Raw genomic sequence first — 25,446 nt, forward strand, 5'->3', positions numbered from 1 at the left:
CGTCTACGCGTCGGTTAAACCGTCTTCGTGTCGGTGACACCATCTTCGCCTTCATGTCGGTTAAACCGTCTTCATGTCGGTTAAACCGTCTTCGTGTCGGTGAAACCGTCTTCGCCTACATGTCGGTTAAACCGTCTTCATGACGGTTAAACCGTCTACGCGTCGGTTAAACCGTCTTCATGCCGGTTAAACCGTCTTCGCGTCGGTTAAACCGTCTTCATGTCGGTTAAACCGTCTTCGTGTCGGTGAAACCGTCTTCGTGTCGGTTAAACCGTCTTCAAGTCGGTTAAACCGTCTTCGCATCAGTTAAACCGTCTTCATGTCGGTTAAACCGTCTACGCGTCGGTTGAACCGTCTTCGTGTCGGTTAAACCGTCTTCATGTCGGTAAAACCATCTTCGCCTTCATGTCGGTTAAACCGTCTTCATGTCGGTTAAACCGTCTTCATGTCGGTTAAACCATCTTCATGTCGGTTAAACCGTCTTCGCATCAGTTAAACCGTCTTCATGTCGGTTAAACCGTCTACGCGTCGGATAAACCGTCTTCGTGTCGGTTAAACCGTCTTCATGTCGGTGAAACCGTCTTCATGTCGGTTAAACCATCTTCATGTCGGTTAAACCGTCTTCATGTCGGTTAAACCATCTTCATGTCGGTTAAACCGTCTTCGCGTCGGTTAAACCGTCTTCATGTCGGTTAAACCGTCTTCGCGTCGGTTAAACCGTCTTCGTGTCGGTGAAACCGTCTTCGCCTTCATGTCGGTTAAACCGTCTTCATGTCGGTTAGACCGTCTTCGCGTCGGTTAAACCGTCTTCATGTCGGTTAAACCATCTTCATGTCGGTTAAACCGTCTACGCGTCGGTTAAACCGTCTTCGCGTCGGTTAAACCGTCTTCATGTCGGTTAAACCGTCTTCGCGTCTGTTAAACCATCTTCATGTCGGTTAAACCGTCTTCATGTCGGTTAAACCGTCTTCGCGTCGGTTAAACCGTCTTCATGTCGGTTAAACCGTCTACGCGTCGGTTAAACCGTCTTCGTGTCGGTGAAACCATCTTCGCCTTCATGTCGGTTAAACCGTCTTCATGTCGGTTAAACCGTCTTCGTGTCGGTGAAACCGTCTTCGCCTTCGTGTTGGTTAAACCGTCTTCATATCGGTTAAAACGTCTTCGCTTCGGTTAAACCGTTTTCATGTCGGTTAAACCGTCTTCGCGTCGGTTAAACCGACTTCGTGTCGGTTAAACCTTCTTCATGTCGGTTAAACCGTCTTCATGTCGGTTAAACCGTCTTCACCTTCATGTCGGTTAAACCGTCTTCGCGTCGGTTAAACCGTCTTCGTGTCGGTAAAACCGTCTTCGCCTTCATGTCGGTTAAACCGTCTTCATGACGGTTAAACCGTCTTCGCGTCGGTTAAACCGTCTTCATGCCGGTTAAACCTTCTTCGCGTCGGTTAAACCGTCTTCATGTCGGTTAAACCATCTTCGCGTCGGTTAAACCGTCTTCATGTCGGTTAAACCGTCTTCGTGTCGGTAAAACCGTCTTCGTGTCGGTTAAACCATCTTCATGTCGGTTAAACCGTCTTCGCATCAGTTAAACCGTCTTCATGTCGGTTAAACCGTCTACGCGTCGGTTGAACCGTCTTCGTGTCGGTTAAACCGTCTTCATGTCGGTGAAACCATCTTCGCCTTCATGTCGGTTAAACCGTCTTCATGTCGGTTAAACCGTCTTCATGTCGGTGAAACCATCTTCGCCTTCATGTCGGTTAAACCGTCTTCATGTCGGTTAAACCATCTTCATGTCGGTTAAACCGTCTTCGCATCAGTTAAACCATCTTCATGTCGGTTAAACCGTCTACGCGTCGGTTAAACCATCTTCGTGTCGGTTAAGCCGTCTTCATGTCGGTGAAACCATCTTCGTCTTCATGTCGGTGAACCCGTCTTCATGTCGGTGAAACCGTCTTCATGTCGGTTAAACCGTCTTCATGTCGGTTAAACCGTCTTCGCGTCGGTTAAACCGTCTTCATGTCGGTTAAACCGTCTTCATGTCGGTAAAACCGTCTTCGCCTTCATGTCGGTTAAACCGTCTTCATGTCGGTTAAACCGTCTTCGCGTCGGTTAAACCGTCTTCATGTCGGTTAAACCGTCTTCATGTCGGTTAAACCGTCTTCGCCTTCATGTCGGTTAAACCGTCTTCGCGTCGGTTAAACCGTGTTTGTGTCGGTGAAACCGTCTTCGCCTTCATGTCGGTTAAACCGTCTTCGCGTCGGTTAAACCGTCTTCATGTCGGTTAAACCGTCTTCATGTCGGTTAAACCGTCTTCGCGTCGGTTAAACCGTCTTCGCGTCGGTTAAACTGTCTTCACGTCGGTTAAACCATCTTCATGTCGGTTAAACCGTCTTCATGTCGGTTAAACCGTCTTCATGTCGGTTAAACCGTCTTCATGTCGGTTAAACCGTCTTCGCGTCGGTTACACCGTCTTTGTGTTGGTGAAACCGTCTTCGCCTTCATGTCGGTTAAACCGTCTTCATGTCGGTTAGACCGTCTTCGCGTCGGTTAAACCGTCTTCATGTCGGTTAAACCGTCTTCATGTCGGTTAAACCGTCTTCGCGTCGGTTAAAACGTCTTCGCGTCGGTTAAACCGTCTTCATGTCGGTTAAACCGTCTTCGTGTCGGTGAAACCATCTTCGCCTTCATGTCGGTTAAACCGTCTTCGTGTCGGTTAAACCGTCTTCGTGTCGGTGAAACCGTCTTCGCCTTCATGTCGGTTAAACCGTCTTCATGTCGGTTAAACCGTCTTCATGTCGGTGAAACCATCATCGTGTTGGTTAAACCGTCTTCATGTCGGTTAAAACGTCGTCGCGTCGGTTAAACCGTCTTCATGTCGGTTAAACCGTCTTCGCGTCGGTTAAACCGACTTCGTGTCGGTTAAACCGTCTTCATGTCGGTTAAACCGTCTTCGCCTTCATGTCGGTTAAACCGTCTTCGTGTCGGTGAAACCGTCTTCGCTTTCATGTCGGTTAAACCGTCTTCATGTCGGTTAAACCGTCTTCGCGTCGGTTAAACCGTCTTCATGTCGGTTAAACCATCTTCATGTCGGTTAAACCGTCTTCGCGTCGGTTAAACCATCTTCATGTCGGTTAAACCGTCTTCATGTCGGTTAAACCGTCTTCGCGTCGGTTAAACCGTCTTCATGTCGGTTAAACCGTCTACGCGTCGGTTAAACCGTCTTCGTGTCGGTGAAACCATCTTCGCCTTCGTGTCGGTTAAACCGTCTTCGTGTCGGTGAAACCGTCTTCGCCTTCATGTCGGTTAAACCGTCTTCATGTCGGTTAAACCGTCTTCATGTCGGTGAAACCGTCTTCGTGTTGGTTAAACCGTCTTCATGTCGGTTAAAACGTCTTCGCTTCGGTTAAACCGTTTTCATGTCGGTTAAACCGTCTTCGCGTTGGTTAAACCAACTTCGTGTCGGTTAAACCGTCTTCATGTCGGTTAAACCGTCTTCGTGTCGGTGAAACCGTCTTCGCCTTCATGTAGGTTAAACCGTCTTCATGTCGGTTAGACCGTCTTCGTGTTGGTTAAACCGTCTTCATGTCGGTTAAAACGTTTGCGTCGGTTAAACCGTCTTCATGTCGGTTAAACCGTCTTCGTGTCGGTGAAACCATCTTCGCCTTCATGTCGGTTAAACCGTCTTCATGTCGGTTAAACCGTCTTCGTGTCGGTGAAACCGTCTTCGCCTTCATGTCGGTTAAACCGTCTTCATGTCGGTTAAACCGTCTTCATGTCGGTGAAAACATCATCGTGTTGGTTAAACCGTCTTCATGTCGGTTAAACCGTCTTCATGTCGGTTAAACCGTCTTCACCTTCATGTCGGTTAAACCGTCTTCGCGTCGGTTAAACCGTCTTCGTATCGGTGAAACCGTCTTCGCCTTCATGTAGGTTAAACCGTCTTCATGTCGGTTAGACCGTCTTCGTGTTGGTTAAACCGTCTTCATGTCGGTTAAAACGTCTGCGTCGGTTAAACCGTCTTCATGTCGGTTAAACCGTCTTCGTGTCGGTGAAACCATCTTCGCCTTCATGTCGGTTAAACCGTCTTCATGTCGGTTAAACCGTCTTCGTGTCGGTGAAACCGTCTTCGCCTTCATGTCGGTTAAACCGTCTTCATGTCGGTTAAACCGTCTTCATGTCGGTGAAACCATCATCGTGTTGGTTAAACCGTCTTCATGTCGGTTAAAACGTCTTCGCGTCGGTTAAACCGTCTTCATGTCGGTTAAACCGTCTTCGCGTCGGTTAAACCGACTTCGTGTCGGTTAAACCGTCTTCATGTCGGTTAAACCGTCTTCGCCTTCATGTCGGTTAAACCGTCTTCGTATCGGTGAAACCGTCTTCGCTTTCATGTCGGTTAAACCGTCTTCATGTCGGTTAGACCGTCTTCGCGTCGGTTAAACCGTCTTCATGTCGGTTAAACCATCTTCATGTCGGTTAAACCGTCTTCGCGTCGGTTAAACCATCTTCATGTCGGTTAAACCGTCTTCATGTCGGTTAAACCGTCTTCGCGTCGGTTAAACCGTCTTCATGTCGGTTAAACCGTCTACGCGTCGGTTAAACCGTCTTCGTGTCGGTGAAACCATCTTCGCCTTCATGTCGGTTAAACCGTCTTCATGTCGGTTAAACCGTCTTCGTGTCGGTGAAACCGTCTTCGCCTTCATGTCGGTTAAACCGTCTTCATGACGGTTAAACCGTCTACGCGTCGGTTAAACCGTCTTCATGCCGGTTAAACCGTCTTCGCGTCGGTTAAACCGTCTTCATGTCGGTTAAACCGTCTTCGTGTCGGTGAAACCGTCTTCGTGTCGGTTAAACCGTCTTCAAGTCGGTTAAACCGTCTTCGCATCAGTTAAACCGTCTTCATGTCGGTTAAACCGTCTACGCGTCGGTTAAACCGTCTTCGTGTCGGTTAAACCGTCTTCGTGTCGGTAAAACCGTCTTCGCCTTCATGTCGGTTAAACCGTCTTCATGACGGTTAAACCGTCTTCGCGTCGGTTAAACCGTCTTCATGCCGGTTAAACCGTCTTCGCGTCGGTTAAACCGTCTTCATGTCGGTTAAACCATCTTCGCGTCGGTGAAACCGTCTTAACCGTCATGTCGGTTAAACCGTCTTCATGTCGGTTAAACCGTCTTCAAGTCGGTAAAACCGTCTTCGTGTGGGTTAAACCGTCTTCATGTCGGTTAAAACGTCTTCGCTTCGGTTAAACCGTTTTCATGTCGGTTAAACCGTCTTCGCGTCGGTTAAACCGACTACGTGTCGGTTAAACCTTCTTCATGTCGGTTAAACCGTCTTCACCTTCATGTCGGTTAAACCGTCTTCGCGTCGGTTAAACCGTCTTCGTGTCGGTAAAACCGTCTTCGCCTTCATGTAGGTTAAACCGTCTTCATGTCGGTTAGACCGTCTTCGCGTCGGTTAAACCGTCTTCGTGTCGGTGAAACCGTCTTCGCCTTCATGTCGGTTAAACCGTCTTCGCGTCGGTTAAACCGTCTTCGTGTCGGTAAAACCGTCTTCGCCTTCATGTCGGTTAAACCGTCTTCATGACGGTTAAACCGTCTTCGCGTCGGTTAAACCGTCTTCATGCCGGTTAAACCATCTTCGCGTCGGTTAAACCGTCTTCATGTCGGTTAAACCGTCTTCGTGTCGGTGAAACCGTCTTCGTGTCGGTTAAACCAGCTTCATGTCGGTTAAACCGTCTTCGCATCAGTTAAACCGTCTTCATGTCGGTTAAACCGTCTACGCGTCGGTTGAACCGTCTTCGTGTCGGTTAAACCGTCTTCATGTCGGTGAAACCATCTTCGCGTTCATGTCGGTTAAACCGTCTTCATGTCGGTTAAACCGTCTTCATGTCGGTGAAACCATCTTCGCCTTCATGTCGGTTAAACCGTCTTCATGTCGGTTAAACCATCTTCATGTCGGTTAAACCGTCTTCGCATCAGTTAAACCGTCTTCATGTCGGTTAAACCGTCTACGCGTCGGTTAAACCGTCTTCGTGTCGGTTAAGCCGTCTTCATGTCGGTGAAACCATCTTCGTCTTCATGTCGGTGAAACCGTCTTCATGTCGGTGAAACCATCTTCATGTCGGTTAAACCGTCTTCATGTCGGTTAAACCGTCTTCGCGTCGGTTAAACCGTCTTCATGTCGGTTAAACCGTCTTCGCCTTCATGTCGGTTAAACCGTCTTCGCGTCGGTTAAACCGTCTTTGTGTCGGTGAAACCGTCTTCGCCTTCATGTCGGTTAAACCGTCTTCATGTCGGTTAGACCGTCTTCGCGTCGGTTAAACCGTCTTCATGTCGGTTAAACCGTCTTCATGTCGGTTAAACCGTCTTCACCTTCATGTCGGTTAAACCGTCTTCGCGTCGGTTAAACCGTCTTCATGTCGGTTAAACCGTCTTCGCCTTCATGTCGGTTAAACCGTCTTCATGTCGGTGAAACCATCATCGTGTTGGTTAAACCGTCTTCATGTCGGTTAAACCGTCTTCGCGTCGGTTAAACCGACTTCGTGTCGGTTAAACCGTCTTCGCTTTCATGTCGGTTAAACCGTCTTCATGTCGGTTAGACCGTCTTCGCGTCGGTTAAACCGTCTTCATGTCGGTTAAACCATCTTCATGTCGGTTAAACCGTCTTCGCGTCGGTTAAACCATCTTCATGTCGGTTAAACCGTCTTCATGTCGGTTAAGCCGTCTTCGCGTCGGTTAAACCGTCTTCATGCCGGTTAAACCGTCTTCGCGTCGGTTAAACCGTCTTCATGTCGGTTAAACCGTCTTCGTGTCGGTGAAACCGTCTTCGTGTCGGTTAAACCGTCTTCAAGTCGGTTAAACCGTCTTCGCATCAGTTAAACCGTCTTCATGTCGGTTAAACCGTCTACGCGTCGGTTGAACCGTCTTCGTGTCGGTTAAACCGTCTTCATGTCGGTAAAACCATCTTCGCCTTCATGTCGGTTAAACCGTCTTCATGTCGGTTAAACCGTCTTCATGTCGGTTAAACCATCTTCATGTCGGTTAAACCGTCTTCGCATCAGTTAAACCGTCTTCATGTCGGTTAAACCGTCTACGCGTCGGATAAACCGTCTTCGTGTCGGTTAAACCGTCTTCATGTCGGTGAAACCGTCTTCATGTCGGTTAAACCATCTTCATGTCGGTTAAACCGTCTTCATGTCGGTTAAACCATCTTCATGTCGGTTAAACCGTCTTCGCGTCGGTTAAACCGTCTTCATGTCGGTTAAACCGTCTTCGCGTCGGTTAAACCGTCTACGCGTCGGTTAAACCGTCTTCGTGTCGGTGAAACCATCTTCGCCTTCATGTCGGTTAAACCGTCTTCATGTCGGTTAAACCGTCTTCGTGTCGGTGAAACCGTCTTCGCCTTCGTGTTGGTTAAACCGTCTTCACATCGGTTAAAACGTCTTCGCTTCGGTTAAACCGTTTTCATGTCGGTTAAACCGTCTTCGCGTCGGTTAAACCGACTTCGTGTCGGTTAAACCTTCTTCATGTCGGTTAAACCGTCTTCATGTCGGTTAAACCGTCTTCACCTTCATGTCGGTTAAACCGTCTTCGCGTCGGTTAAACCGTCTTCGTGTCGGTAAAACCGTCTTCGCCTTCATGTCGGTTAAACCGTCTTCATGACGGTTAAACCGTCTTCGCGTCGGTTAAACCGTCTTCATGCCGGTTAAACCTTCTTCGCGTCGGTTAAACCGTCTTCATGTCGGTTAAACCATCTTCGCGTCGGTTAAACCGTCTTCATGTCGGTTAAACCGTCTTCGTGTCGGTAAAACCGTCTTCGTGTCGGTTAAACCATCTTCATGTCGGTTAAACCGTCTTCGCATCAGTTAAACCGTCTTCATGTCGGTTAAACCGTCTACGCGTCGGTTGAACCGTCTTCGTGTCGGTTAAACCGTCTTCATGTCGGTGAAACCATCTTCGCCTTCATGTCGGTTAAACCGTCTTCATGTCGGTTAAACCGTCTTCATGTCGGTGAAACCATCTTCGCCTTCATGTCGGTTAAACCGTCTTCATGTCGGTTAAACCATCTTCATGTCGGTTAAACCGTCTTCGCATCAGTTAAACCATCTTCATGTCGGTTAAACCGTCTACGCGTCGGTTAAACCATCTTCGTGTCGGTTAAGCTGTCTTCATGTCGGTGAAACCATCTTCGTCTTCATGTCGGTGAACCCGTCTTCATGTCGGTGAAACCGTCTTCATGTCGGTTAAACCGTCTTCATGTCGGTTAAACCGTCTTCGCGTCGGTTAAACCGTCTTCATGTCGGTTAAACCGTCTTCATGTCGTTTAAACCGTCTTCGCCTTCATGTCGGTTAAACCGTCTTCATGTCGGTTAAACCGTCTTCGCGTCGGTTAAACCGTCTTCATGTCGGTTAAACCGTCTTCATGTCGGTTAAACCGTCTTCGCCTTCATGTCGGTTAAACCGTCTTCGCGTCGGTTAAACCGTCTTTGTGTCGGTGAAACCGTCTTCGCCTTCATGTCGGTTAAACCGTCTTCGCGTCGGTTAAACCGTCTTCATGTCGGTTAAACCGTCTTCATGTCGGTAAAACCGTCTTCATGTCGGTTAAACCGTCTTCGCGTCGGTTAAACCGTCTTCGCGTCGGTTAAACTGTCTTCACGTCGGTTAAACCATCTTCATGTCGGTTAAACCGTCTTCATGTCGGTTAAACCGTCTTCATGTCGGTTAAACCGTCTTCATGTCGGTTAAACCGTCTTCGCGTCGGTTACACCGTCTTTGTGTCGGTGAAACCGTCTTCGCCTTCATGTCGGTTAAACCGTCTTCATGTCGGTTAGACCGTCTTCGCGTCGTTTAAACCGTCTTCATGTCGGTTAAACCGTCTTCATGTCGGTTAAACCGTCTTCGCGTCGGTTAAAACGTCTTCGCGTCGGTTAAACCGTCTTCATGTCGGTTAAACCGTCTTCGTGTCGGTGAAACCATCTTCGCCTTCATGTCGGTTAAACCGTCTTCGTGTCGGTTAAACCGTCTTCGTGTCGGTGAAACCGTCTTCGCCTTCATGTCGGTTAAACCGTCTTCATGTCGGTTAAACCGTCTTCATGTCGGTGAAACCATCATCGTGTTGGTTAAACCGTCTTCATGTCGGTTAAAACGTCTTCGCGTCGGTTAAACCGTCTTCATGTCGGTTAAACCGTCTTCGCGTCGGTTAAACCGACTTCGTGTCGGTTAAACCGTCTTCATGTCGGTTAAACCGTCTTCGCCTTCATGTCGGTTAAACCGTCTTCGTGTCGGTGAAACCGTCTTCGCTTTCATGTCGGTTAAACCGTCTTCATGTCGGTTAAACCGTCTTCGCGTCGGTTAAACCGTCTTCATGTCGGTTAAACCATCTTCATGTCGGTTAAACCGTCTTCGCGTCGGTTAAACCATCTTCATGTCGGTTAAACCGTCTTCATGTCGGTTAAACCGTCTTCGCGTCGGTTAAACCGTCTTCATGTCGGTTAAACCGTCTACGCGTCGGTTAAACCGTCTTCGTGTCGGTGAAACCATCTTCGCCTTCGTGTCGGTTAAACCGTCTTCGTGTCGGTGAAACCGTCTTCGCCTTCATGTCGGTTAAACCGTCTTCATGTCGGTTAAACCGTCTTCATGTCGGTGAAACCGTCTTCGTGTTGGTTAAACCGTCTTCATGTCGGTTAAAACGTCTTCGCTTCGGTTAAACCGTTTTCATGTCGGTTAAACCGTCTTCGCGTCGGTTAAACCAACTTCGTGTCGGTTAAACCGTCTTCATGTCGGTTAAACCGTCTTCATGTCGGTTAAACCGTCTTCACCTTCATGTCGGTTAAACCGTCTTCGCGTCGGTTAAACCGTCTTCGTGTCGGTGAAACCGTCTTCGCCTTCATGTAGGTTAAACCGTCTTGATGTCGGTTAGACCGTCTTCGTGTTGGTTAAACCGTCTTCATGTCGGTTAAAACGTCTGCGTCGGTTAAACCGTCTTCATGTCGGTTAAACCGTCTTCGTGTCGGTGAAACCATCTTCGCCTTCATGTCGGTTAAACCGTCTTCATGTCGGTTAAACCGTCTTCGTGTCGGTGAAACCGTCTTCGCCTTCATGTCGGTTAAACCGTCTTCATGTCGGTTAAACCGTCTTCATGTCGGTGAAAACATCATCGTGTTGGTTAAACCGTCTTCATGTCGGTTAAAACGTCTTCGCGTCGGTTAAACCGTCTTCATGTCGGTTAAACCGTCTTCGTGTCGGTTAAACCGACTTCGTGTCGGTTAAACCGTCTTCATGTCGGTTAAACCGTCTTCGCCTTCATGTCGGTTAAACCGTCTTCGTATCGGTGAAACCGTCTTCGCTTTGATGTCGGTTAAACCGTCTTCATGTCGGTTAGACCGTCTTCGCGTCGGTTAAACCGTCTTCATGTCGGTTAAACCATCTTCATGTCGGTTAAACCGTCTTCGCGTCGGTTAAACCATCTTCATGTCGGTTAAACCGTCTTCATGTCGGTTAAACCGTCTTCGCGTCGGTTAAACCGTCTTCATGTCGGTTAAACCGTCTACGCGTCGGTGAAACCGTCTTCGTGTCGGTGAAACCATCTTCGCCTTCATGTCGGTTAAACCGTCTTCATGTCGGTTAAACCGTCTTCGTGTCGGTGAAACCGTCTTCGCCTTCATGTCGGTTAAACCGTCTTCATGACGGTTAAACCGTCTACGCGTCGGTTAAACCGTCTTCATGCCGGTTAAACCGTCCTCGCGTCGGTTAAACCGTCTTCATGTCGGTTAAACCGTCTTCGTGTCGGTGAAACCGTCTTCGTGTCGGTTAAACCGTCTTCAAGTCGGTTAAACCGTCTTCGCATCAGTTAAACCGTCTTCATGTCGGTTAAACCGTCTACGCGTCGGTTGAACCGTCTTCGTGTCGGTTAAACCGTCTTCATGACGGTTAAACCGTCTTCGCGTCGGTTAAACCGTCTTCATGCCGGTTAAACCGTCTTCGCGTCGGTTAAACCGTCTTCATGTCGGTTAAACCATCTTCGCGTCGGTGAAACCGTCTTCACCGTCATGTCGGTTAAACCGTCTTCATGTCGGTTAAACCGTCTTCAAGTCGGTGAAACCGTCTTCGTGTCGGTTAAACCGTCTTCATGTCGTTTAAACCGTCTTCGCCTTCATGTCGGTTAAACCGTCTTCATGTCGGTTAAACCGTCTTCGCGTCGGTTAAACCGTCTTCATGTCGGTTAAACCGTCTTCATGTCGGTTAAACCGTCTTCGCCTTCATGTCGGTTAAACCGTCTTCGCGTCGGTTAAACCGTCTTTGTGTCGGTGAAACCGTCTTCGCCTTCATGTCGGTTAAACCGTCTTCGCGTCGGTTAAACCGTCTTCATGTCGGTTAAACCGTCTTCATGTCGGTAAAACCGTCTTCATGTCGGTTAAACCGTCTTCGCGTCGGTTAAACCGTCTTCGCGTCGGTTAAACTCTCTTCACGTCGGTTAAACCATCTTCATGTCGGTTAAACCGTCTTCATGTCGGTTAAACCGTCTTCATGTCGGTTAAACCGTCTTCATGTCGGTTAAACCGTCTTCGCGTCGGTTACACCGTCTTTGTGTCGGTGAAACCGTCTTCGCCTTCATGTCGGTTAAACCGTCTTCATGTCGGTTAGACCGTCTTCGCGTCGTTTAAACCGTCTTCATGTCGGTTAAACCGTCTTCATGTCGGTTAAACCGTCTTCGCGTCGGTTAAAACGTCTTCGCGTCGGTTAAACCGTCTTCATGTCGGTTAAACCGTCTTCGTGTCGGTGAAACCATCTTCGCCTTCATGTCGGTTAAACCGTCTTCGTGTCGGTTAAACCGTCTTCGTGTCGGTGAAACCGTCTTCGCCTTCATGTCGGTTAAACCGTCTTCATGTCGGTTAAACCGTCTTCATGTCGGTGAAACCATCATCGTGTTGGTTAAACCGTCTTCATGTCGGTTAAAACGTCTTCGCGTCGGTTAAACCGTCTTCATGTCGGTTAAACCGTCTTCGCGTCGGTTAAACCGACTTCGTGTCGGTTAAACCGTCTTCATGTCGGTTAAACCGTCTTCGCCTTCATGTCGGTTAAACCGTCTTCGTGTCGGTTAAACCGTCTTCATGACGGTTAAACCGTCTTCGCGTCGGTTAAACCGTCTTCATGCCGGTTAAACCTTCTTCGCGTCGGTTAAACCGTCTTCATGTCGGTTAAACCATCTTCGCGTCGGTTAAACCGTCTTCATGTCGGTTAAACCGTCTTCGTGTCGGTAAAACCGTCTTCGTGTCGGTTAAACCATCTTCATGTCGGTTAAACCGTCTTCGCATCAGTTAAACCGTCTTCATGTCGGTTAAACCGTCTACGCGTCGGTTGAACCGTCTTCGTGTCGGTTAAACCGTCTTCATGTCGGTGAAACCATCTTCGCCTTCATGTCGGTTAAACCGTCTTCATGTCGGTTAAACCGTCTTCATGTCGGTGAAACCATCTTCGCCTTCATGTCGGTTAAACCGTCTTCATGTCGGTTAAACCATCTTCATGTCGGTTAAACCGTCTTCGCATCAGTTAAACCATCTTCATGTCGGTTAAACCGTCTACGCGTCGGTTAAACCATCTTCGTGTCGGTTAAGCTGTCTTCATGTCGGTGAAACCATCTTCGTCTTCATGTCGGTGAACCCGTCTTCATGTCGGTGAAACCGTCTTCATGTCGGTTAAACCGTCTTCATGTCGGTTAAACCGTCTTCGCGTCGGTTAAACCGTCTTCATGTCGGTTAAACCGTCTTCATGTCGTTTAACCGTCTTCGCCTTCATGTCGGTTAAACCGTCTTCATGTCGGTTAAACCGTCTTCGCGTCGGTTAAACCGTCTTCATGTCGGTTAAACCGTCTTCATGTCGGTTAAACCGTCTTCGCCTTCATGTCGGTTAAACTGTCTTCGCGTCGGTTAAACCGTCTTTGTGTCGGTGAAACCGTCTTCGCCTTCATGTCGGTTAAACCGTCTTCGCGTCGGTTAAACCGTCTTCATGTCGGTTAAACCGTCTTCATGTCGGTAAAACCGTCTTCATGTCGGTTAAACCGTCTTCGCGTCGGTTAAACCGTCTTCGCGTCGGTTAAACTGTCTTCACGTCGGTTAAACCATCTTCATGTCGGTTAAACCGTCTTCATGTCGGTTAAACCGTCTTCATGTCGGTTAAACCGTCTTCATGTCGGTTAAACCGTCTTCGCGTCGGTTACACCGTCTTTGTGTCGGTGAAACCGTCTTCGCCTTCATGTCGGTTAAACCGTCTTCATGTCGGTTAGACCGTCTTCGCGTCGTTTAAACCGTCTTCATGTCGGTTAAACCGTCTTCATGTCGGTTAAACCGTCTTCGCGTCGGTTAAAACGTCTTCGCGTCGGTTAAACCGTCTTCATGTCGGTTAAACCGTCTTCGTGTCGGTGAAACCATCTTCGCCTTCATGTCGGTTAAACCGTCTTCGTGTCGGTTAAACCGTCTTCGTGTCGGTGAAACCGTCTTCGCCTTCATGTCGGTTAAACCGTCTTCATGTCGGTTAAACCGTCTTCATGTCGGTGAAACCATCATCGTGTTGGTTAAACCGTCTTCATGTCGGTTAAAACGTCTTCGCGTCGGTTAAACCGTCTTCATGTCGGTTAAACCGTCTTCGCGTCGGTTAAACCGACTTCGTGTCGGTTAAACCGTCTTCATGTCGGTTAAACCGTCTTCGCCTTCATGTCGGTTAAACCGTCTTCGTGTCGGTGAAACCGTCTTCGCTTTCATGTCGGTTAAACCGTCTTCATGTCGGTTAAACCATCTTCATGTCGGTTAAACCGTCTTCGCGTCGGTTAAACCATCTTCATGTCGGTTAAACCGTCTTCATGTCGGTTAAACCGTCTTCGCGTCGGTTAAACCGTCTTCATGTCGGTTAAACCGTCTACGCGTCGGTTAAACCGTCTTCGTGTCGGTGAAACCATCTTCGCCTTCGTGTCGGTTAAACCGTCTTCGTGTCGGTGAAACCGTCTTCGCCTTCATGTCGGTTAAACCGTCTTCATGTCGGTTAAACCGTCTTCATGTCGGTGAAACCGTCTTCGTGTTGGTTAAACCGTCTTCATGTCGGTTAAAACGTCTTCGCTTCGGTTAAACCGTTTTCATGTCGGTTAAACCGTCTTCGCGTCGGTTAAACCAACTTCGTGTCGGTTAAACCGTCTTCATGTCGGTTAAACCGTCTTCATGTCGGTTAAACCGTCTTCGCCTTCATGTAGGTTAAACCGTCTTCATGTCGGTTAGACCGTCTTCGTGTTGGTTAAACCGTCTTCATGTCGGTTAAAACGTCTGCGTCGGTTAAACCGTCTTCATGTCGGTTAAACCGTCTTCGTGTCGGTGAAACCATCTTCGCCTTCATGTCGGTTAAACCGTCTTCATGTCGGTTAAACCGTCTTCGTGTCGGTGAAACCGTCTTCGCCTTCATGTCGGTTAAACCGTCTTCATGTCGGTTAAACCGTCTTCATGTCGGTGAAAACATCATCGTGTTGGTTAAACCGTCTTCATGTCGGTTAAAACGTCTTCGCGTCGGTTAAACCGTCTTCATGTCGGTTAAACCGTCTTCGTGTCGGTTAAACCGACTTCGTGTCGGTTAAACCGTCTTCATGTCGGTTAAACCGTCTTCGCCTTCATGTCGGTTAAACCGTCTTCGTATCGGTGAAACCGTCTTCGCTTTGATGTCGGTTAAACCGTCTTCATGTCGGTTAGACCGTCTTCGCGTCGGTTAAACCGTCTTCATGTCGGTTAAACCATCTTCATGTCGGTTAAACCGTCTTCGCGTCGGTTAAACCATCTTCATGTCGGTTAAACCGTCTTCATGTCGGTTAAACCGTCTTCGCGTCGGTTAAACCGTCTTCATGTCGGTTAAACCGTCTACGCGTCGGTGAAACCGTCTTCGTGTCGGTGAAACCATCTTCGCCTTCATGTCGGTTAAACCGTCTTCATGTCGGTTAAACCGTCTTCGTGTCGGTGAAACCGTCTTCGCCTTCATGTCGGTTAAACCGTCTTCATGACGGTTAAACCGTCTACGCGTCGGTTAAACCGTCTTCATGCCGGTTAAACCGTCTTCGCGTCGGTTAAACCGTCTTCATGTCGGTTAAACCGTCTTCGTGTCGGTGAAACCGTCTTCGTGTCGGTTAAACCGTCTTCAAGTCGGTTAAACCGTCTTCGCATCAGTTAAACCGTCTTCATGTCGGTTAAACCGTCTACGCGTCGGTTGAACCGTCTTCGTGTCGGTTAAACCGTCTTCGTGTCGGTAAAACCGTCTTCGCCTTCATGTCGGTTAAACCGTCTTCATGACGGTTAAACCGTCTTCGCGTCGGTTAAACCGTCTTCATGCCGGTTAAACCGTCTTCGCGTCGGTTAAACCGTCTTCATGTCGGTTAAACCATCTTCGCGTCGGTGAAACCGTCTTCACCGTCATGTCGGTTAAACCGTCTTCATGTCGGTTAAACCGTCTTCAAGTCGGTGAAACCGTCTTCGTGTCGGTTAAACCGTCTTCATGTCGTTTAAACCGTCTTCGCCTTCATGTCGGTTAAACCGTCTTCATGTCGGTTAAACCGTCTTCGCGTCGGTTAAACCGTCTTCATGTCGGTTAAACCGTCTTCATGTCGGTTAAACCGTCTTCGCCTTCATGTCGGTTAAACCGTCTTCGCGTCGGTTAAACCGTCTTTGTGTCGGTGAAACCGTCTTCGCCTTCATGTCGGTTAAACCGTCTTCGCGTCGGTTAAACCGTCTTCATGTCGGTTAAACCGTCTTCATGTCGGTAAAACCGTCTTCATGTCGGTTAAACCGTCTTCGCGTCGGTTAAACCGTCTTCGCGTCGGTTAAACTCTCTTCACGTCGGTTAAACCATCTTCATGTCGGTTAAACCGTCTTCATGTCGGTTAAACCGTCTTCATGTCGGTTAAACCGTCTTCATGTCGGTTAAACCGTCTTCGCGTCGGTTACACCGTCTTTGTGTCGGTGAAACCGTCTTCGCCTTCATGTCGGTTAAACCGTCTTCATGTCGGTTAGACCGTCTTCGCGTCGTTTAAACCGTCTTCATGTCGGTTAAACCGTCTTCATGTCGGTTAAACCGTCTTCGCGTCGGTTAAAACGTCTTCGCGTCGGTTAAACCGTCTTCATGTCGGTTAAACCGTCTTCGTGTCGGTGAAACCATCTTCGCCTTCATGTCGGTTAAACCGTCTTCGTGTCGGTTAAACCGTCTTCGTGTCGGTGAAACCGTCTTCGCCTTCATGTCGGTTAAACCGTCTTCATGTCGGTTAAACCGTCTTCATGTCGGTGAAACCATCATCGTGTTGGTTAAACCGTCTTCATGTCGGTTAAAACGTCTTCGCGTCGGTTAAACCGTCTTCATGTCGGTTAAACCGTCTTCGCGTCGGTTAAACCGACTTCGTGTCGGTTAAACCGTCTTCATGTCGGTTAAACCGTCTTCGCCTTCATGTCGGTTAAACCGTCTTCGTGTCGGTGAAACCGTCTTCGCTTTCATGTCGGTTAAACCGTCTTCATGTCGGTTAAACCGTCTTCGCGTCGGTTAAACCGTCTTCATGTCGGTTAAACCATCTTCATGTCGGTTAAACCGTCTTCGCGTCGGTTAAACCATCTTCATGTCGGTTAAACCGTCTTCATGTCGGTTAAACCGTCTTCGCGTCGGTTAAACCGTCTTCATGTCGGTTAAACCGTCTACGCGTCGGTTAAACCGTCTTCGTGTCGGTGAAACCATCTTCGCCTTCGTGTCGGTTAAACCGTCTTCGTGTCGGTGAAACCGTCTTCGCCTTCATGTCGGTTAAACCGTCTTCATGTCGGTTAAACCGTCTTCATGTCGGTGAAACCGTCTTCGTGTTGGTTAAACCGTCTTCATGTCGGTTAAAACGTCTTCGCTTCGGTTAAACCGTTTTCATGTCGGTTAAACCGTCTTCGCGTCGGTTAAACCAACTTCGTGTCGGTTAAACCGTCTTCATGTCGGTTAAACCGTCTTCATGTCGGTTAAACCGTCTTCACCTTCATGTCGGTTAAACCGTCTTCGCGTCGGTTAAACCGTCTTCGTGTCGGTGAAACCGTCTTCGCCTTCATGTAGGTTAAACCGTCTTCATGTCGGTTAGACCGTCTTCGTGTTGGTTAAACCGTCTTCATGTCGGTTAAAACGTCTGCGTCGGTTAAACCGTCTTCATGTCGGTTAAACCGTCTTCGTGTCGGTGAAACCATCTTCGCCTTCATGTCGGTTAAACCGTCTTCATGTCGGTGAAACCGTCTTCATGTCGGTGAAAACATCATCGTGTTGGTTAAACCGTCTTCATGTCGGTTAAAACGTCTTCGCGTCGGTTAAACCGTCTTCATGTCGGTTAAACCGTCTTCGTGTCGGTTAAACCGACTTCGTGTCGGTTAAACCGTCTTCATGTCGGTTAAACCGTCTTCGCCTTCATGTCGGTTAAACCGTCTTCGTATCGGTGAAACCGTCTTCGCTTTGATGTCGGTTAAACCGTCTTCATGTCGGTTAGACCGTCTTCGCGTCGGTTAAACCGTCTTCATGTCGGTTAAACCATCTTCATGTCGGTTAAACCGTCTTCGCGTCGGTTAAACCATCTTCATGTCGGTTAAACCGTCTTCATGTCGGTTAAACCGTCTTCGCGTCGGTTAAACCGTCTTCATGTCGGTTAAACCGTCTACGCGTCGGTGAAACCGTCTTCGTGTCGGTGAAACCATCTTCGCCTTCATGTCGGTTAAACCGTCTTCATGTCGGTTAAACCGTCTTCGTGTCGGTGAAACCGTCTTCGCCTTCATGTCGGTTAAACCGTCTTCGTGTCGGTGAAACCGTCTTCGTGTCGGTTAAACCGTCTTCAAGTCGGTTAAACCGTCTTCGCATCAGTTAAACCGTCTTCATGTCGGTTAAACCGTCTACGCGTCGGTTGAACCGTCTTCGTGTCGGTTAAACCGTCTTCGTGTCGGTAAAACCGTCTTCGCCTTCATGTCGGTTAAACCGTCTTCATGACGGTTAAACCGTCTTCGCGTCGGTTAAACAGTCTTCATGCCGGTTAAACCGTCTTCGCGTCGGTTAAACCGTCTTCATGTCGGTTAAACCATCTTCGCGTCGGTGAAACCGTCTTCACCGTCATGTCGGTTAAACCGTCTTCATGTCGGTTAAACCGTCTTCAAGTCGGTGAAACCGTCTTCGTGTTGGTTAAACCGTCTTCATGTCGGTTAAAACGTCTTCGCGTCGGTTAAACCGACTACGTGTCGGTTAAACCGTCTTCATGTCGGTTAAACCGTCTTCACCTTCATGTCGGTTAAACCGTCTTCGCGTCGGTTAAACCGTCTTCGTGTCGGTAAAACCGTCTTCGCCTTCATGTAGGTTAAACCGTCTTCATGTCGGTTAGACCGTCTTCGTATCGGTGAAACCGTCTTCGCTTTGATGTCGGTTAAACCGTCTTCATGTCGGTTAGACCGTCTTCGCGTCGGTTAAACCGTCTTCATGTCGGTTAAACCATCTTCATGTCAGTTAAACCGTCTTCGCGTCGGTTAAACCATCTTCATGTCGGTTAAACCGTCTTCATGTCGGTTAAACCGTCTTCGCGTCGGTTAAACCGTCTTCATGTCGGTTAAACCGTCTACGCGTCGGTGAAACCGTCTTCGTGTCGGTGAAACCATCTTCGCCTTCATGTCGGTTAAACCGTCTTCATGTCGGTTAAACCGTCTTCGTGTCGGTGAAACCGTCTTCGCCTTCATGTCGGTTAAACCGTCTTCGTGTCGGTGAAACCGTCTTCGTGTCGGTTAAACCGTCTTCAAGTCGGTTAAACCGTCTTCGCATCAGTTAAACCGTCTTCATGTCGGTTAAACCGTCTACGCGTCGGTTGAACCGTCTTCGTGTCGGTTAAACCGTCTTCGTGTCGGTAAAACCGTCTTCGCCTTCATGTCGGTTAAACCGTCTTCATGACGGTTAAACCGTCTTCGCGTCGGTTAAACAGTCTTCATGCCGGTTAAACCGTCTTCGCGTCGGTTAAACCGTCTTCATGTCGGTTAAACCATCTTCGCGTCGGTGAAACCGTCTTCACCGTCATGTCGGTTAAACCGTCTTCATGTCGGTTAAACCGTCTTCAAGTCGGTGAAACCGTCTTCGTGTTGGTTAAACCGTCTTCATGTCGGTTAAAACGTCTTCGCGTCGGTTAAACCGACTACGTGTCGGTTAAACCGTCTTCATGTCGGTTAAACCGTCTTCACCTTCATGTCGGTTAAACCGTCTTCGCGTCGGTTAAACCGTCTTCGTGTCGGTAAAACCGTCTTCGCCTTCATGTAGGTTAAACCGTCTTCATGTCGGTTAGACCGTCTTCGTATCGGTGAAACCGTCTTCGCTTTGATGTCGGTTAAAACGTCTTCATGTCGGTTAGACCGTCTTCGCGTCGGTTAAACCGTCTTCATGTCGGTTAAACCATCTTCATGTCAGTTAAACCGTCTTCGCGTCGGTTAAACCATCTTCATGTCGGTTAAACCGTCTTCATGTCGGTTAAACCGTCTTCGCGTCGGTTAAACCGTCTTCATGTCGGTTAAACCGTCTACGCGTCGGTTAAACCGTCTTCGTGTCGGTGAAACCATCTTCGCCTTCATGTCGGTTAAACCGTCTTCATGTCGGTTAAACCGTCTTCGTGTCGGTGAAACCGTCTTCGCCTTCATGTCGGTTAAACCGTCTTCATGACGGTTAAACCGTCTACGCGTCGGTTAAACCGTCTTCATGCCAGTTAAACCGTCTTCGCGTCGGTTAAACCGTCTTCATGTCGGTTAAACCGTCTTCGTGTCGGTGAAACCGTCTTCGTGTCGGTTAAACCGTCTTCAAGTCGGTTAAACCGTCTTCGCATCAGTTAAACCGTCTTCATGTCGGTTAAACCGTCTACGCGTCGGTTGAACCGTCTTCGTGTCGGTTAAACCGTCTTCGTGTCGGTAAAACCGTCTTCGCCTTCATGTCGGTTAAACCGTCTTCATGACGGTTAAACCGTCTTCGCGTCGGTTAAACCGTCTTCATGCCGGTTAAACCGTCTTCGCGTCGGTTAAACCGTCTTCATGTCGGTTAAACCATCTTCGCGTCGGTGAAACCGTCTTCACCGTCATGTCGGTTAAACCGTCTTCATGTCGGTTAAACCGTCTTCAAGTCGGTGAAACCGTCTTCGTGTTGGTTAAACCGTCTTCATGTCGGTTAAAACGTCTTCGCGTCGGTTAAACCGACTACGTGTCGGTTAAACCGTCTTCATGTCGGTTAAACCGTCTTCACCTTCATGTCGGTTAAACCGTCTTCGCGTCGGTTAAACCGTCTTCGTGTCGGTAAAACCGTCTTCGCCTTCATGTAGGTTAAACCGTCTTCATGTCGGTTAGACCGTCTTCGTGTCGGTTAAACCGTCTTCGTGTCGGTGAAACCGTCCTCGCCTTCATGTCGGTTAAACCGTCTTCGCGTCGGTTAAACCGTCTTCGTGTCGGTAAAACCGTCTTCGCCTTCATGTCGGTTAAACCGTCTTCATGACGGTTAAACCGTCTTCGCGTCGGTTAAACCGTCTTCATGCCGGTTAAACCATCTTCGCGTCGGTTAAACCGTCTTCATGTCGGTTAAACCGTCTTCGTGTCGGTGAAACCGTCTTCGTGTCGGTTAAACCAGCTTCATGTCGGTTAAACCGTCTTCGCATCAGTTAAACCGTCTTCATGTCGGTTAAACCGTCTACGCGTCGGTTGAACCGTCTTCGTGTCGGTTAAACCGTCTTCATGTCGGTGAAACCATCTTCGCCTTCATGTCGGTTAAACCGTCTTCATGTCGGTTAAACCGTCTTCATGTCGGTGAAACCATCTTCGCCTTCATGTCGGTTAATCCGTCTTCATGTCGGTTAAACCATCTTCATGTCGGTTAAACCGTCTTCGCATCAGTTAAACCGTCTTCATGTCGGTTAAACCGTCTACGCGTCGGTTAAACCGTCTTCGTGTCGGTTAAGCCGTCTTCATGTCGGTGAAACCATCTTCGTCTTCATGTCGGTGAAACCGTCTTCATGTCGGTGAAACCATCTTCATGTCGGTTAAACCGTCTTCATGTCGGTTAAACCGTCTTCGCGTCGGTTAAACCGTCTTCATGTCGGTTAAACCGTCTTCGCCTTCATGTCGGTTAAACCGTCTTCGCGTCGGTTAAACCGTCTTTGTGTCGGTGAAACCGTCTTCGCCTTCATGTCGGTTAAACCGTCTTCATGTCGGTTAGACCGTCTTCGCGTCGGTTAAACCGTCTTCATGTCGGTTAAACCGTCTTCATGTCGGTTAAACCGTCTTCACCTTCATGTCGGTTAAACCGTCTTCGCGTCGGTTAAACCGTGTTCGCGTCGGTTAAACCGTCTTCGCCTTCATGTAGGTTAAACCGTCTTCATGTCGGTTAGACCGTCTTCGTGTCGGTTAAACCGACTTCGTGTCGGTTAAACCGTCTTTATGTCGGTTAAACCATCTTCGCCTTCATGTCGGTTAAACCGTCTTCGTGTCGGTGAAACCGTCTTCGCTTTCATGTCGGTTAAACCGTCTTCATGTCGGTTAAACCATCTTCATGTCGGTTAAACCGTCTTCGCGTCGGTTAAACCGTCTTCGCGTCGGTTAAACCGTCTTCATGTCGGTTAAACCGTCTTCGCGTCGGTTAAACCATCTTCATGTCGGTTAAACCGTCTTCATGTCGGTTAAACCGTCTTCGCGTCGGTTTAACCGTCTTCATGTCGGTTAAACCGTCTACGCGTCGGTTAAACCGTCTTCGTGTCGGTGAAACCATCTTCGCCTTCATGTCGGTTAAACCGTCTTCATGTCGGTTAAACCGTCTTCGTGTCGGTGAAACCGTCTTCGCCTTCATGTCGGTTAAACCGTCTTCATGTCGGTTAAACCGTCTTCATGTCGGTGAAACCGTCTTCGTGTTGGTTAAACCGTCTTCATGTCGGTTAATACGTCTTCGCGTCGGTTAAACCATCTTCGCCTTCATGTCGGTTAAACCGTCTTCATGTCGGTGAAACCGTCTTCGCCTTCATGTCGGTTAAACCGTCTTCATGTCGGTTAAACCGTCTTCGTCTCGGTGAAACCGTCTTCGCCTTCATGTCGGTTAAACCGTCTTCGTGTTGGTTAAACCGTCTTCATGTCGGTTAAAACGTCTTCGCGTCGGTTAAACCGACTACGTGTCGGTTAAACCGTCTTCATGTCGGTTAAACCGTCTTCACCTTCATGTCGGTTAAACCGTCTTCGCGTCGGTTAAACCGTCTTCGTGTCGGTAAAACCGTCTTCGCCTTCATGTAGGTTAAACCGTCTTCATGTCGGTTAGACCGTCTTCGTATCGGTGAAACCGTCTTCGCTTTGATGTCGGTTAAACCGTCTTCATGTCGGTTAGACCGTCTTCGCGTCGGTTAAACCGTCTTCATGTCGGTTAAACCATCTTCATGTCGGTTAAACCGTCTTCGCGTCGGTTAAACCATCTTCATGTCGGTTAAACCGTCTTCATGTCGGTTAAACCGTCTTCGCGTCGGTTAAACCGTCTTCATGTCGGTTAAACCGTCTACGCGTCGGTTAAACCGTCTTCGTGTCGGTGAAACCATCTTCGCCTTCATGTCGGTTAAACCGTCTTCATGTCGGTTAAACCGTCTTCGTGTCGGTGAAACCGTCTTCGCCTTCATGTCGGTTAAACCGTCTTCATGACGGTTAAACCGTCTACGCGTCGGTTAAACCGTCTTCATGCCGGTTAAACCGTCTTCGCGTCGGTTAAACCGTCTTCATGTCGGTTAAACCGTCTTCGTGTCGGTGAAACCGTCGTCGTGTCGGTTAAACCGTCTTCAAGTCGGTTAAACCGTCTTCGCATCAGTTAAACCGTCTTCATGTCGGTTAAACCGTCTACGCGTCGGTTGAACCGTCTTCGTGTCGGTTAAACCGTCTTCGTGTCGGTAAAACCGTCTTCGCCTTCATGTCGGTTAAACCGTCTTCATGACGGTTAAACCGTCTTCGCGTCGGTTAAACCGTCTTCATGCCGGTTAAACCGTCTTCGCGTCGGTTAAACCGTCTTCATGTCGGTTAAACCATCTTCGCGTCGGTGAAACCGTCTTCACCGTCATGTCGGTTAAACCGTCTTCATGTCGGTTAAACCGTCTTCAAGTCGGTGAAACCGTCTTCGTGTTGGTTAAACCGTCTTCATGTCGGTTAAAACGTCTTCGCGTCGGTTAAACCGACTACGTGTCCGTTAAACCGTCTTCATGTCGGTTAAACCGTCTTCACCTTCATGTCGGTTAAACCGTCTTCGCGTCGGTTAAACCGTCTTCGTGTCGGTAAAACCGTCTTCGCCTTCATGTAGGTTAAACCGTCTTCATGTCGGTTAGACCGTCTTCGTGTCGGTTAAACCGTCTTCGTGTCGGTGAAACCGTCCTCGCCTTCATGTCGGTTAAACCGTCTTCGCGTCGGTTAAACCGTCTTCGTGTCGGTAAAACCGTCTTCGCCTTCATGTCGGTTAAACCGTCTTCATGACGGTTAAACCGTCTTCGCGTCGGTTAAACCGTCTTCATGCCGGTTAAACCATCTTCGCGTCGGTTAAACCGTCTTCATGTCGGTTAAACCGTCTTCGTGTCGGTTAAACCAGCTTCATGTCGGTTAAACCGTCTTCGCATCAGTTAAACCGTCTTCATGTCGGTTAAACCGTCTACGCGTCGGTTGAACCGTCTTCGTGTCGGTTAAACCGTCTTCATGTCGGTGAAACCATCTTCGCCTTCATGTCGGTTAAACCGTCTTCATGTCGGTTAAACCGTCTTCATGTCGGTGAAACCATCTTCGCCTTCATGTCGGTTAATCCGTCTTCATGTCGGTTAAACCATCTTCATGTCGGTTAAACCGTCTTCGCATCAGTTAAACCGTCTTCATGTCGGTTAAACCGTCTACGCGTCGGTTAAACCGTCTTCGTGTCGGTTAAGCCGTCTTCATGTCGGTGAAACCATCTTCGTCTTCATGTCGGTGAAACCGTCTTCATGTCGGTGAAACCATCTTCATGTCGGTTAAACCGTCTTCATGTCGGTTAAACCGTCTTCGCGTCGGTTAAACCGTCTTCATGTCGGTTAAACCGTCTTCGCCTTCATGTCGGTTAAACCGTCTTCGCGTCGGTTAAACCGTCTTTGTGTCGGTGAAACCGTCTTCGCCTTCATGTCGGTTAAACCGTCTTCATGTCGGTTAAACCGTCTTCACCTTCATGTCGGTTAAACCGTCTTCGCGTCGGTTAAACCGTCTTCGTGTCGGTAAAACCGTCTTCGCCTTCATGTAGGTTAAACCGTCTTCATGTCGGTTAGACCGTCTTCGTATCGGTGAAACCGTCTTCGCTTTGATGTCGGTTAAACCGTCTTCATGTCGGTTAGACCGTCTTCGCGTCGGTTAAACCGTCTTCATGTCGGTTAAACCATCTTCATGTCGGTTAAACCGTCTTCGCGTCGGTTAAACCATCTTCATGTCGGTTAAACCGTCTTCATGTCGGTTAAACCGTCTTCGCGTCGGTTAAACCGTCTTCATGTCGGTTAAACCGTCTACGCGTCGGTTAAACCGTCTTCGTGTCGGTGAAACCATCTTCGCCTTCATGTCGGTTAAACCGTCTTCATGTCGGTTAAACCGTCTTCGTGTCGGTGAAACCGTCTTCGCCTTCATGTCGGTTAAACCGTCTTCATGACGGTTAAACCGTCTACGCGTCGGTTAAACCGTCTTCATGCCGGTTAAACCGTCTTCGCGTCGGTTAAACCGTCTTCATGTCGGTTAAACCGTCTTCGTGTCGGTGAAACCGTCTTCGTGTCGGTTAAACCATCTTCAAGTCGGTTAAACCGTCTTCGCATCAGTTAAACCGTCTTCATGTCGGTTAAACCGTCTACGCGTCGGTTGAACCGTCTTCGTGTCGGTTAAACCGTCTTCGTGTCGGTAAAACCGTCTTCGCCTTCATGTCGGTTAAACCGTCTTCATGACGGTTAAACCGTCTTCGCGTCGGTTAAACCGTCTTCATGCCGGTTAAACCGTCTTCGCGTCGGTTAAACCGTCTTCATGTCGGTTAAACCATCTTCGCGTCGGTGAAACCGTCTTCACCGTCATGTCGGTTAAACCGTCTTCATGTCGGTTAAACCGTCTTCAAGTCGGTGAAACCGTCTTCGTGTTGGTTAAACCGTCTTCATGTCGGTTAAAACGTCTTCGCGTCGGTTAAACCGACTACGTGTCCGTTAAACCGTCTTCATGTCGGTTAAACCGTCTTCACCTTCATGTCGGTTAAACCGTCTTCGCGTCGGTTAAACCGTCTTCGTGTCGGTAAAACCGTCTTCGCCTTCATGTAGGTTAAACCGTCTTCATGTCGGTTAGACCGTCTTCGTGTCGGTTAAACCGTCTTCGTGTCGGTGAAACCGTCCTCGCCTTCATGTCGGTTAAACCGTCTTCGCGTCGGTTAAACCGT

This window comes from Telmatherina bonti (genome assembly GCF_933228915.1).
Source record: "Telmatherina bonti genome assembly, chromosome: 8".
NCBI classification, from domain to species: Eukaryota; Metazoa; Chordata; class Actinopteri; order Atheriniformes; family Telmatherinidae; genus Telmatherina; species Telmatherina bonti.